At 43.2% G+C, this 14,115-nt stretch overlaps 1 protein-coding gene and 1 long non-coding RNA gene across 2 annotated transcripts in view; one reads left to right on the forward strand and one right to left on the reverse strand.

Moving 5' to 3' along the window:
- Positions 1–14,115, reverse strand: part of Frmd4b (FERM domain containing 4B) — a 326,911-nt gene that overhangs the window by 251,782 nt on the left and 61,014 nt on the right. The gene's annotated exons all lie outside the window — the stretch shown is intronic.
- LOC143443492 (uncharacterized) lies at positions 7,491–13,049 on the forward strand. The gene is made up of 3 exons (XR_013112542.1): positions 7,491–7,572; positions 11,663–11,781; positions 12,962–13,049. It is a non-coding gene; the product is annotated as an uncharacterized LOC143443492 (long non-coding RNA).

Here is a 14,115-nt window from a genome sequence, read left to right on the forward strand (position 1 = left end):
AGCTCAGAACCAGGGAATCTCAGAGAGTTGAGATTGGCAGGAGTCGAGACATGAGAGGACCATGGGTAGTCAGTTATGTAAGGTAACACCTGGAGTTCTTCCCCATACAAATAGAGCATCACTGACATCTCAAACAGAGCCAATAGAAAATACCTACCCCTAAATCTCACCCTACTCCTTGATGTTTATATAGTCTCCTCATGGAATATGGCCATGTGTAATATGGCCACATGAAATAAGGTGCACAAGTTATTTTACTGGGATCATCTGAGAGTGACTGTTCTTACTGAGCTGTAATACCTGGGAAAGAGTTCTCTCATCCCAAGTGTTCATTGCTGCCCTTGGACCCACCTGGCTTGCCAGGCTTATGAGTCCACCACCAATGCCAGCACCACCATGGCTTCTGTTGCTGTTGCTGCCATGGTAGATGAAGAGAGACCCAGACCTCAGTTACCTGCCCTGTGCAGCCTGCCCAAATCCTTCTGGATTCTCTTCTAAGAGCTGTAATACTCCCAGCATTCCAAGCCTGACTCATCCTGTCTCTGCTTTGCTTTCCAGGTAGACACCAGACGACTTATCCACTACTGTAATGGAGACACATAATGTCGCTAACCCTTGAAATTTTCCTTCAAGCCCTCTTGTACTAATGCCATCTCTTCCCTTCCTCCTGTTTTCTTGTGCAATTGATGATGTGCTTTCTCTCACTGTATGTTAATGGATTGTGTCTAGAACCACACAAATAAAATCATACAGTCTGATTTCTTTGATCTGATTGATTAGTTGGCTAATTTTGAGACAGCGCCTTACTCAGTAGCCCAGGCTGGCCTAACATTCTTGGGGAGCCTTTTCCCCTAGCTTCCAAAGTGCTGGGTTTACAGGGGTACACTGCAATGCCATCTTGTTTCTTATTTCTTAAAGGGCATAATATTTGTTCTTTTGTGGGTGCAGTATGATCCTTTGGGACACATATACAACTTGTGGTAGGGGCTTGTGTGTAATTATTACTTCCATGGACTACACTAGTATTGTTTCTATGTTGGGAACATTAAGATGTACAACCCAGCGCAATCACTATCCCACAGCTTTTACATGGTATTGAACATTACAAACAACCCACAGATGGTTTAAAGTAAACATGAAGATGAATAAATATTTTGCCATTTGATGTGAGGAATGTAACACCTACTGATTTGATATCCATAGGATCCTAGAACCACTCTCCTAGGAAAACCAAAGTGTGATGCATGCCCTCATACAGTGGTCTAAGAAACTGTGGAGGGCTGGATTTGCAGGACGGGCTAGGCCTGAGTTAGAAAAAGAAGAAAAAGTCTCCGCTTTCTTCACTTCCAGTTACTCTCTCGCTCTCTGTCTTTCCTACGCTTCATTTTATAGACCAGGGGCTCAATTATTCACACAATCTTTTTATATCCAGCCTCATAAAATCGTAAGGTGAATCATTACAAAATTAATATTCAACAGGCTTTATATAACTGCTTAATGTAATGCATAACTCAGACTTTTATCACACGAAGGCCTCTCAAGATCTATAAATGCAACCAAGTTACTAAGACAGTATTTTACTTCTAATACCCCTTCTAGCACCTCCACCCAGCAAGATCACTAAATTTAGAACTAACATGACCGGGAAAGTTAGCTCACCAGAAGGGAGGCTCATGTGAAATTAGCCAAAACTGGGTTCTGATGAGTTTGTGTGGAGAAGCTTGGGGACCTAGTAAGTAGAAGAAAAGAAGTCACACAGAACGGAAACCAGTGCATATACCCTGTGAGTTTTTATTCTTAAATTATTGTAACACTCCCTCCCCCTCAGGAGAAAGAAGACAACAGAGTTCATTTATAAAGAAGCCCAGACCTTTAGTCCTATCATGTGAACAATGTTCCACCCAGAAGGAGCCAGAGAGATCCGGTCATTCAGTCCAATGGTCCTGTTTTGCAGAAAGAGAAACTGAGCCTCAGCAAAATGAGATTCAGACAACCAATTCAGAAGATTCAGACCTGCCTCCAACTCTGACTCTCAGCCACAAGAGATCTACTCTCCTTGGCCTTATTTATTTATTTATTATTTATTTATTTATTTATTTATTTATTTTGTTTTCACCATTATGGGTACAGTGTAGAAACTTTTGAAAAATCAGATGAATACAAGCAAAATACTGCTGCCGATTTCCAGCTCCAACTCTGAGATAAGCACTTGCAAGCTTCCCGGGGCGGGGGGGGGGGGGCTGGAGGAGGAAGTTGGCGGGGGGGGGGCTGTGAGGGTGATTTCTGGGGTCACATGTTTATCAACACCACCTACTCTTTAATGCCTAATAATGTGGAGACCCCAGGAATTACTTAACCCTCTCTAGCCTCCGTTCTGTCATCAGTACAATGGGGCGGGTCAGGCCACTCCCCATTCTGCACTGTTGTGAGAATGAACTTGCTGAGGGCTTATTAACTGTGACACACAGTGACCTCCCGGCATACAGCACTGGGTGAGCAGACACAATGGGTATATTGTTCTGGATATTTCTCAAAGTATACATGTTCTTTGGTTTTCTAGTTGTTTGTTTTGTTTTGTTTTGTTTTGTTTTGTTTTGTTTTGTTTTTGAGACAGGGTTTCTCTGTGTAGTCCTGGCTGTCCTGATACTCACTCTGTAGACCAGGCTGGCCTTGAACTTAGAAATCCACCTGCCTCTGCCTCCCAAGCACTGGGATTAAAGGCGTGCGCCACCACCGCCCGGCAGTTTTCTAGTTTTTGTTTTGTTGTTGTTTTTGTTTTCATATATTTATTTCACCAGATGATGGATAGTAGGTTAAGAACACCGTTTTACAAATGTGGTAGGCCAGAGTTTGTCTTGTGAAAGTATGTATTCAGAGTTTCTTAAAAGAAAGAACAACTCTTATACACCCTTGCATAATACAAAATGATAATTAGGTATATAAAAATCTTCCCCACAAACCAACCTTCAGTGGATACATCATAAACAATGAACTGGAATTTTTTTGGGGGGGGGTGATAAAAACAAAAATAAAAACAATTCATTACCACATCAGGTAGTTTAAATGAGAATACTCCTATAGCCATTCAAATTCATGCATGTGAAAGCTTGGTTCCCAGTTGGTAGAGCTGTTTGGGAAGGATTAGGAGGTGTGGCCTTGTTTAAAGGGTTATGTCACTTGGGTTCCCAGTTTACTCTCTCTCAACCTGCTGCTTGTGGATTAGGATGTGAGTTCTCAGCTACTGCTCTGGCACCATGTCTGCCTACCACCGTGCTCTCCATCATGATGGTCATGAACTCACCCTCTGAAATGGTAGTCTAATAAACTCTTTCTTCTTTCAGTTGCCTTGGGCATGGTGTCTTAGCAGAGCAACAGAAAAGTAACTAAGACAACACTTTCTTTGCATTAACTCCAGGAACCTTTGTCCTCCTGGCACCATCAAGGACATTTGTCCTCCTGGCACCATCCGCTAAATACTGGCATGCTCTTATTCTGGAGAATAATTTGCCAAGTCATGCTCACACTGGTAGACCTGTATGAAACCACGCATCCCTGTTGCCTGTGTACCACAGCAGACAGGGCTCGGAAGGTAACACTTTTCTTTTGAGCAGGGAGTAAAAACAATGTAGCACTTCACCGCTACATTGTACCTAGATCCTGCTCCACCCATTAGTTTATTAAACAAACAAACAGACAAACAAACAAACAAAAAACCCAAACAAAACCAAAAACACTAGGTGCTTGTGATATCGCTCAGTTGGTAAAATTCTCATTGCCCAGGCCTGAAGACCACTGTTCAGATCCTTACCACTCATGTGCTTAGCCGAGCACATCTGTGACCTCAGTACTGGGGACGTGGAGAAGGAGGAGCCCTGGGGCTTGCTGGTCAGCTAATCTTTGGACACAGACTAAATTTCTGAGACAGTAGCTGCCCAAGTTGCTGTTGAGATTTGAACTTTTATAGGCTAGTGTGTGGAATGACCTTCCTAGCAGATGAAAAGGCCATAAAACTAGTCTATCTCTCTTTCTCTTTCCATGTATTTACTTACTTAGGTTTTTTGAGGTGCTGGGGAGTGTTTCTTATCTTTTAGAGATGTACTCTACCACTGAGTTAACCCCCAGCTGAAGTTTAATTTCTCTGTATGTATGTGGTATATACCTGTGTGAATATTTGTATGTGTGTGTGTAAGTGTGAAGGACAGATGTTAATATTGGATGTTTTAGTATTTCTCTGTGTGTGTGTGTGTGTGTGTGTGTGTGTGTGTGTGTGTGTGACAGGCTCTATCACTGAATCTACAGCTCTCCAATTTGGAAAATTAGCCTATGATGTTTGAACTACATTGTAACTCTGATCCCCTCATACAACCACACAAAGAGTTTCTTCCAGGGCCTCTGCCATCTCAATGTTAGCCTATGATATTGCTGTGGCCAGGGTGGTGATTTCCAGGGGAAGCAAGGAAGGAAGGTTTTGGAGAAGAAAAAAAAACTATACTAGTCCACTCTCTTCCTTTCCTACTCCAAATAAACGAATGCCAAATGATTGCTACCTCTGTTCCTAAGACTTCAAAACTACGGCCTTGACAACAATCAAGCACTGATGGCTGACAGCTGCAGGACATGCCATAGGAAGGCTTATAGAAATGTACCCTGGGTCAGTGAGAAAGTAAACTGCAATTGATGAGTGTGAGTTATCTTCCCTGTTGCTATGATACAATATTCTGACAAAAGCAACTTAAGGGAGAAAGGCATTATTCCAGCTTACAGTTTAAACAGACACATGCCATCACAGCTGAGAAGGTTTGGAGGTGGGAGCAGGAGGCTGTTCACCCTGCATCTGCACTGGGGAAGCCGAGGTGGGAGGAGATTATAAAGTCTCAAGACGACCCGTCCTGTAACCTACTTCTTTTATCAAAGCTTTACCACTTAAAGGTTCCACAGCCTTTCCCAATAGATGGTCAGCAGGGAACCAACTCATTTGCCTATGTGGACAGTTCACATGTAAACCACATAAGCAATGTCTGTGCTGGAAAGTGGCAATGGTCAAGTGATTCACAAGCCATGTGCTGCCCTCCTTGATCTACTAAAGTTCATGGCAATGAGGAACTGTGCCGTATCCAAGACTTGAGAGACAGTCCGTGGCAAAGCTGGAGTTGCTAACCATTCTTTACGGGTTGTAGCTCAGCATTCCTCCCTGCATGCCTGGCTGGCTTTTCTTCTTTGGTGGGCTGGATGGTTTCCTGTCTTCTAAGCATTAGGTGGTCCTGGCATGCTTCAACCTATTCAGATCCCTTCTGTGATGAATAAATTATGGCAAGATAATTAAAAAAAAAAAAAACTCGGCTTTGTAGCAAAGCTCTGCCAACAGCCAGCACACAGCTGTTTTAAGGATACGTGTCCTCTTTTGACAAAAGACAGGTGGCCTGCTCGGTCATGATGGTTTGAGGATGGACATCATGCTAAACTGAGACAAACAGGGAAGCAGCGGTTTCCTCCTTAGACTCATGCAAGGTGAATCTCTTTGTAAAGCCAGAGCTCCAAATAAAATAAAATACAAAATGAGTGTTCATAAGATCCCAGTTGTTGAGGAATGGCTTTCAAGTGTTGTTGTAATTTGTTCTAATCCTCTGCAGGAAAATAGGATTCAGCATGAATTTTTATAACGACGGTGGCGGCCTGATCATTTACTTCTTCACATGCCGAACAGCCATTGCTAAGTGCTTGTGAGACGCCAGGCCTGTGTGAGGCCTGGGGATGACAAAGAGATCAGGAGGGAAATAATATCGGTTCTCACATGAGGTCTATTGGGAAGGATTGACTATTATGCACTGTAATAAGCATGCACACACCAATAAAGAGGACGGTATTTAGAGAGCAATAGGTGGGGGTAGGGGTGTGTGTGAAGGATTCACAACTGGCTTAGCTCATCAGGAGAAAGTCCCCATAACCGGAGGCCAAGCAAGACGGTGGCAATTCTATTTCCTGCCACTTGCCTGGTGGGTGACCTTGAACAAGTCCCTTAAACTTTCTATCTCAATTTCCTTGTCTGTGAAGTAGAGCTAATGATGTCTTCCCTGTTGTCAAGCTGTGGGGTAAAATCCAAATCCTCAGGCAAGTCTGACACGAAGTAGGGCTCAACATGAATTTGTTGACTGAAAGAATCACACTATCGAACACACGCTGCCTCTAATACAGAAGGGGTCACTAGGGCAGACAGTGATGGAAAGGGAGTGAGGACTTACTAGTCCTGCTTTGTGCCCAGAGAATTGAAAGAAGCAAGATGTCAAAGCCATGGGGAGGCGCCACCCTTGTATTGGGTCTGAGTGCAACTGCAAAGCTGTCTAAGGCTCTGAGAACACATGAGCCACATGTATACATGGCTGTGTGTGTGTGTGTGTGTGTGTGTGTGTGTGTGTGTGTGTAATGTGCACCTCTGTAGTAGGCACACAGTCCAAGAAGACAGAAATATGTAGAGTAAGTTTGTCAATGTATCTAACCTGGGCTGGAGTCATAGCTCAGTCAGTAAAGTGCTTGTGCAAGTGTAAGGACATGGGTTGGATACCAAGAACCCACATTTAAAGGTCTGCTATGCACTTGCAATTTTAGCACTGGGGGAGTGAAGACAGACAGATTTCTGGGGCTTACCAGTTAGTTAACCTAGCTTACTCAAGCTCAGAGAGAGACCCTGTCCTCAAAAGAAAAAATAAACAGCATTAGGGGAGTGACATTCAGTGTTGACCTCTGGTCTACACACACACACACACACACACACACACACACACACACACACGCGTGCACACGTACATGTGTGTGTGCACAAAGAAACACACACAAATGTGCAACCCCATAGGCATAAGCATAAAATTCTGACAACCCAAGATAGTCAAAATATTACTATCTTAACTTCTGAGCAGTATAACTTTAACTAAGGTATTCTTTTGATTCCTTTTTATGTATGAGCCATTAAAATCAGGATGTCCTTACACCTTCATCATCTCCTAATTTGGTGTGGCAGCAGATCACATGCTCAGCAGCTGTATGTCACCACTGACTCCCACACTGGACAACACAGTTCCTGAAGTCTGCAGATGTGAGAGTTTGCTGAAACTGCAGGAAGCTGAAGTGTCTCAGGGAGGAGGTGGGCTTGGCCAGTGGCACAGGCACTCAGAGGTCCAAGTCTTTCGAAAAGCCATCCAGCAGACTCTTGGATTGCAACATCCTGCGGATGCCTGCATCACATCAATTATGCCTCAGAGATCCTCTCAACTTTCTCCTGTGGCTCCAGGAGCCATGCACTCAAGCCGTGGGACCCAGTGTGTCTAGCTGAATGGTCACATGGGGCTGGACCCACATCTGTCTTCTCTCCTCGGTCCCCTCCTGACTTCCAGGGACTAAAAACAGAGCCAATTATCAGACCAAGGTGGGCAAATAAAGGAGAAGAACAGATCAGCTGTGGAGTCAGACTGCATGGTCCTCACAGCTCTCCGGTCTGCTGACCACAGTCACTGATGAATTTCTGACTAGTCTTCAGCATCCCCATGAGAAGGAGCTACCTTCTGATCTATCCAGTTGTCAGTAAGTGAGATGGGACCCTCAGCGTGCCTGGGGATTTTAATTTCCTTCAGGTCTTTAGTGGCTTTCATGCAATGCCCATGAATTTTTAAATGTCTCTAAGTCAGTAAGCTTGCAACCAACGCCACTCAAGCCAAAGCTAGCAGCTGGCAGGGCTGCCCACTTGAGGCTTCTGCTCTAGAGTCACGTGGTCAGGGGCAGAGGCTTTAGCATCATCTGGCTCTTTGTAGCTTCTCAGATACATGCTGTTGTGAGGCTTAGGTCAGAGCCATTTCACATCGTTTTACTCTGAGGCTTAACTCACCTTATGCACACAGAGGGTTTAGCCCACGATGAAGACAGTTAATAGCTGGTGTCGGCTAGCTCTGAGGAACTGGTGAGATTTATCTCTAACTATTATTTAGGGACCACATCACAGGAAGACCCTGGAGACAAAACATCAGAGACCACATCCCTGCTCTCACAAATGAGTCCCTGCATCGCCATTTCTGTCTCGGGACTCGGTCCAACGACGCTTTCATTTTACCCTGTCCGTTTATCAAAGTCAGTGTGTTTGCACAAAGGACGTAAGAAGTGTGTGTGTGTGTGTGGGGGGGGATTAGCAGGCTAGGTGAAAATAAAAGTTAGCTTAAAATTTCTAGAAAGCAGTCAAATAGTAAACGACTGAGATAATATGTGTGTTTTTTGACTTGGCCACTCTACTGCAAAGAATTCATACTAAGAAGCAAATGATAGTTTTTCCCCCCTTTGAATAAAGATTTAGCCTAAGAACATTTATGACAGTGCAATCTGCTACAGAAACAATTAGGGAAATTAAATGCCGATAAACAGAGGTTTGGTCACAAAAGCGATGCTAGACCAGAATGCTGATTTTCCTCCATTATTGCCCCCATTGCGCTTAAAGCACGCATTATGTTAATTGCAAGCTCCTGCAGTAAACTCCACAAGAGCAGGGTCCTTATTTGTCACATTCACTAGTATCTGCACCACTGTATGTGAGTTGGCACATCACAGACAGCAATAAATATTTAAAAATCCAAGGTGGAGCTTGTAGAACATAATTCTGATTTGTGGAGGAGAAAAACACATGCATTTCTGAAAGTATGGTTATTAGTGTTCATACTGAGAGCAAGGGTCAGAAAACTGCAGACCCTGGGCTGGCTAAATAAAGCCTTTGGAACACAACCATATTCATTTTCTTACATATTGTCTGTGGTAACTGTTCACCACAATAGCTGAGCTGAGTGGATATAAGACTGTGTGGCCCAACAACGTTGAAAATACTTCACTCTGTGATCCTTGAGAGAAAAATTCTGCTGACTGAAGCTCTAGAAGATGGAATTTCTTCCTTTCTGAGTAATCGAATTTACACAGACACATAAACATATACAATCAGGCAGCAGATGCATATGTACATGTACATATGGGTATGTATGTCTCTCCAATTAACATGCAGTACTTTTAGAACCACAGAAAGTTAGGCTTAGTTTTACAAAACTGTATTTAAAGAATAAAGGAAGAAAAGGAGCTACATTCTCATATTTATCCAGACAGAAACTGTCCATAGTCAATACAAATGTTAACAATGGGGTGAATACTGTTACTCTGGTTTACTAGTGTCTAAACAAAGAGTGGGGAAGGAATATGCGGAGTCTCAGGGCTGTGTCCTGTGAGGGATCTATGAGTGGCTTTTCTTTTATTTTACTTTATAGATAGTGGTTTGTACTTTCTGAGTTCCTAAGCACGTCTTGTTTTCATACTAACACAACAAAGAATATAGATAATATTGAAAAAAAAAGGTAGAGAAAAGGAAATGCCCGTCTATATGGATAGCAGTGTCTCTGACAGCATTTTTACCAGACAACAGATGCAAGAACTCAAACCCCTTTCTTTGAGTCGTCCACTAAAATGGGACCATGGCCAGGTGGCAGCGTTAAAGTCTGGGGTCATGGATTCCCCTTATTTCATGGTCCCTAATGATGTGATGGGTGTTTTTTCCTTTATATACTAAAACATGTTTGAAATAAACCTCCCCAAAGCATAACTTAGTTTCTTCCAAAGCACAGCTTATTGTTTCTAGGAAATCCCTTGGGGACGCTTTCTGCATTAGTAATTAACATGTGTTAGCACCTTCCTGCTCTAACTCCAGCCTACAGTGTCTCCCCAAAGCCCAAGGGATAGAGGTTTGCTCCCCAGAGTGACATTATTGGGGGGGGGTGTAGAACCCTCATGAGGTGAGGCTGAACAGAGGAACTTGTGATCGCTGGGGAAATGTTTTTGAAGGGGATAATGAGACCCTGGCCCCTTCTTTTTGCTTCCTGGTCATAAGGTGCACAACATTTATCTCCCATGCTTTCTTAACATGATATCCTGCCACTGGCCCAGAGGAACGAAGCCAATAATTATGACTTAAAATTGCTAAACTATGAACCATAATAAACTTTATCTATAAGTTCATTTCTATTTGGTATTTGTTAAAGTAATGGATGGGTGACTTGTTCATATCTCCTTGACTTTAGTTATAGGTTTCTCCATTATCTCTTAGCGTCTCTCCCTCCAGGATGGGTTAGGGTGAGAAGCATCTTCTGGGAATCCCATACTGAGTAGAGAAGCAAGGCTGGAGAGATGGATCAGTGATGAAGAACACTGGCTGCTTTTCTAAAGACCCAAGTTTGATTCCCAGCACACATATGGAGACTCAAAACCACTTGTAACTCCAATTCCAGGAAACTCAATGCTATCTTATGGCCTTTACAGGTACTGCATGAACATGGTAGACAGATGTTCATGTAGACAAAACACATACACAAGTTTAAAAAAATAGAGAAGCAGTAGGTAAAAGGCCCCACCTATAAGCCATGGAGTCTCGGCACAGAGGACGCCCAGTACTGTAGAAAGACATTTTTCTTATCTTTCCCCCACCTCTTTGCCATGCTGCTAGACAATGCCCCCAAAATGAAAGATTCAAACCAAGACAGTTCAAATCACAGCACAGACGTCCAGAAGGCTGTCACAGATGTCTTTCAAATAGAACCCATTGGTCCACAGGACACACTATTCATTTTATAACTATTTATCGGATGTTTTCTCTAGGCCACACACATGCTGAGTATGTAAGAGCAAACTAGAAAGGCAGAGATGATGACATACAGCGCCTAGTGGTGACTGTGCAGGCTACTCTGTGAAAGCACAGGAAGGTAGGAAAATGTGGGGAAGGATAATCTCACCGGAGATTCAGTTTCTGTCTCCTCCTCCTCCTCCTCCTCCTCTTCCTCCTTTTTCTCCTTCTCCTCCTTTTTCTCCTTTTTTAAAGAAAGCATTTACCCTGAGCCCTCACTTAAGAATTAGCTAAACCACTATGTTCCTTCCATATACAAGGGTTGAGCAAAGAAGTGGGTGTTTGCTGGGCTGATTAACGATATAAAAGAGGTCTGAAAACTTCAAAAAGCATATAGCCAGCAAATATACTCCCCTTTCATCTCACATGTATTATATATCCCTAGAGCTGAACAAATGCATGGCTACCTGCAGGGTATTAGTTACTGAGAAGCCCAAAGTTGCCATTAACATTTAAACATGACCTAGAGCAACATTGTTGCAAATGGAGGCCCTATTTGATAGATTCTATTCTTGTTGTCTAGAGATCAGTGTGGCCCTAAAAGAGACACAACTTCTTTCAAAATGCAAAGCTTCAGGTTTACAAAGATGTAGCAAAAATGGGTTTGAAGAGCACCTGCCTGCCAATTGGGCCTGGAGTGGCTTTCGAAGTCGGATGATGCTAAGCTTAGTCAGCGATGCACTTGCCTTGCAAGTGTGAGGACCTGAGTTCGATCTCCGGAACCCACGTGAAAAGCTGGTCTCAGCCAGACATGCTTGCAGCAATGGCCAGATGGAAGGCCAGGAAAGGGAGGTCTCTGGAGACTTGCTGGCCAGGTATGGCCTGCTTGGCAAAGTTCCAGGCTAATGAGCGACTCTGTGTCAAACAAAGAAGTGAAAGGTCCCGGAGGAAGGACATTCACGAAGCTTCAGAGCACACAAACATCCCTCAATACTTTGAATCAGCATAACTGACTGAGCTTAATTTCTTCCTCAGCATGCACACGTCTGCACAGTCTGCACAGTGTATCCATGCCAAGAAAACAAGCTATAGAACCATCTCTGGCACTTCTGTGCTCATGATCGATGGCCCTTTTTTTGTGACAGCAATCTTGTGTGAGTATTGCTACAAGTTTTTATTATTCTCACTGCATACTAATTCTTCGAACATTTTAGTAAATTATGGTTCCCTGATTCTACTTCTGAATTGTTTAACTGATTTAATGTGTTCAGTCTGATGACTGCATTTCACCTTGGTAGTAGCTCAAATACTCAAGAAGGAAAAATAATGAGGACAGGTAATGCAAGACCCAGTGCAGTTAGTTTTATACCAGATATTATTCATAAGAAAACATGGGTATAGAGTATACATATACATGTTTTAATCAATTCACTCATTCATAATTTACTACTATGTTTATGAGATGCTTGCTTGAGCCAGCCACTGTGAAAGAGAGGAAGGCAGCTTAAACACAGCTTCTGAGAGCCGCATCCCCCTGCTGGGACATGGAACACAAAGAACTCAGACAATCTGCATTGTTGTCCTTCAGTATCTCTAGGACTGGTTATTAGAGCCTGTGATGCTAAGTCTGTTACACAAAACAGCATCGTATCAACATGAAGTCTGCACACATCCATCCATACACTTCTCACTAATCTATTTAGACACACTCTTATTGTGTTGGGTAAGCTGGGTCTTAAACTCCTTGGCTCAAGTGATTCTTCTGCCTCAGTCTCCCAAGTAGCTAGGACTGTAAGCACGTACCGCTGAACCTAACTTCATCTACCATACGCGTCAGTCCTTCTAGATTACGAGTCAGTGCTAAGGACACAGTTTGTTATTGTCTTGTTCAAGGAACGGAGACTAGAACTAAAGTCAGTTGACACAGAACACAAAGGTGACTTGATTTGTTCTGTATTTGGTTGGATGAGAGAATTCGGAACTCGTGCACAGAGTACTCACTGTATATTTAAACTCTGGTTTCGTTGCTTCTCGCCCCCGTGATGCGGGGCAAGCAAGCCAGTTAACTAATCCATTTCCCCTTGTGTATGATATAGACTGAAATAGCGCTGACCTCCACAGGCCTGTTGTGGATGTAAAATGTGTCAGTACAAGTAAACCATGCAAAAGATCCTCTGGGACACAGCAGGCACTTGGTAATTGTTACCTGTGTATGTCACTATTATATTGTACTTACCTATAATAACTCACAGCAGTTCCAACCCTCTATCTCCTATCAACCTGTCTATTTAGTTATCCAATAGACACTACTATTTACTGTGTTTTCTCCATCAGATTATAGGGTGCAGAAAGACATGCCTGATGCTTGGCTTTGTACTTGGCTTACAGCATCGGACCAGTAAACATCTGCTGAGTGATAAGTGAGTCCGTGATCCTCCATCAAGATGTACAGCTCCTCTCACTCCCCTCTAGCCTTTCTCTGCAGAGGCTTCCATCAAACATGCCCATCAAACACCATTTGTTGGAAATTCCACACCGTTTTATGTCCAGATGGTACCATGACAAAGAGAAGACTCGCTGGCATGCCTGAGATTTACAGTGCCAGATGACAAGCCAACTTGCTGTATTATTCATCATAAAATTCCATTGGCCAGCAAACTGTCTGCTGTCAGTGAGCTCCATGTTGGTCAAGTGGAGAACAGAAGCCAGGGGCATCATTGCAGAAATAGGAGACATACTAAGAGATGGAGAGGCAGCCAGTGGGTCATTTCTCATGGCTGCTTTAGCTTTGCAACCCTGAGTGAAACACACTTTGTGCCTCTCTGATCATTGCTCAAATAAACAGAACATACCATTGTCTTCTGAGATGGCCAACACTGATTGTACATCTTCTGGTAAGCTTTTAGAAACCGATCCTTCCCGGCATGTGAGTTGGCAAACTTTTTTCAGTAACGGTCCAGAGACCTTTTGTAACTTTGTAGGCTATGTGATCTGTCACAATTGCTCATCTTCTGTTCTGCCACTATGCTGCTTGGGCATAGTAGGGTGTTTCAGAACCAGCCAGAGTGCTGATGGACCACAGCTGGCTGCCCTAGACCCTCTACTGCCTCCTGGCCTAAGGGTCAGTTCTCTGAGTATATACAAAATCTGTGGCCAGTGACTGGGGGACCACCAGGTTTGAGGCTGGACAAGGCTCTTCCGGGTCTACCTGGGAAAGAGTGTGAGGAATGACTGCTTCCATTCAGTGTGGTTCTGATGGTTACCTTAATAGTCTTGCAAATGAATCATTTGGGGCTGTGATCTTTTGATTTCTGAAACTTTTACTCTCAAAATTCAATTCTTCCCTCAACAATAAAATAAAATAAAATAAAATAAAATAAAATAAAATAAAATAAAATAAAATAAAATAGTATTTTCATCCTGTTTGCCTTTGAAGGACTGCTGTGTGTGGTGTCCCCTGTTCTTTATGACAATTTCATCACTCAGTC

Source organism: Arvicanthis niloticus, chromosome 9 (genome assembly GCF_011762505.2).
Source record: "Arvicanthis niloticus isolate mArvNil1 chromosome 9, mArvNil1.pat.X, whole genome shotgun sequence".
In the NCBI taxonomy this organism is placed as follows: Eukaryota; Metazoa; Chordata; class Mammalia; order Rodentia; family Muridae; genus Arvicanthis; species Arvicanthis niloticus.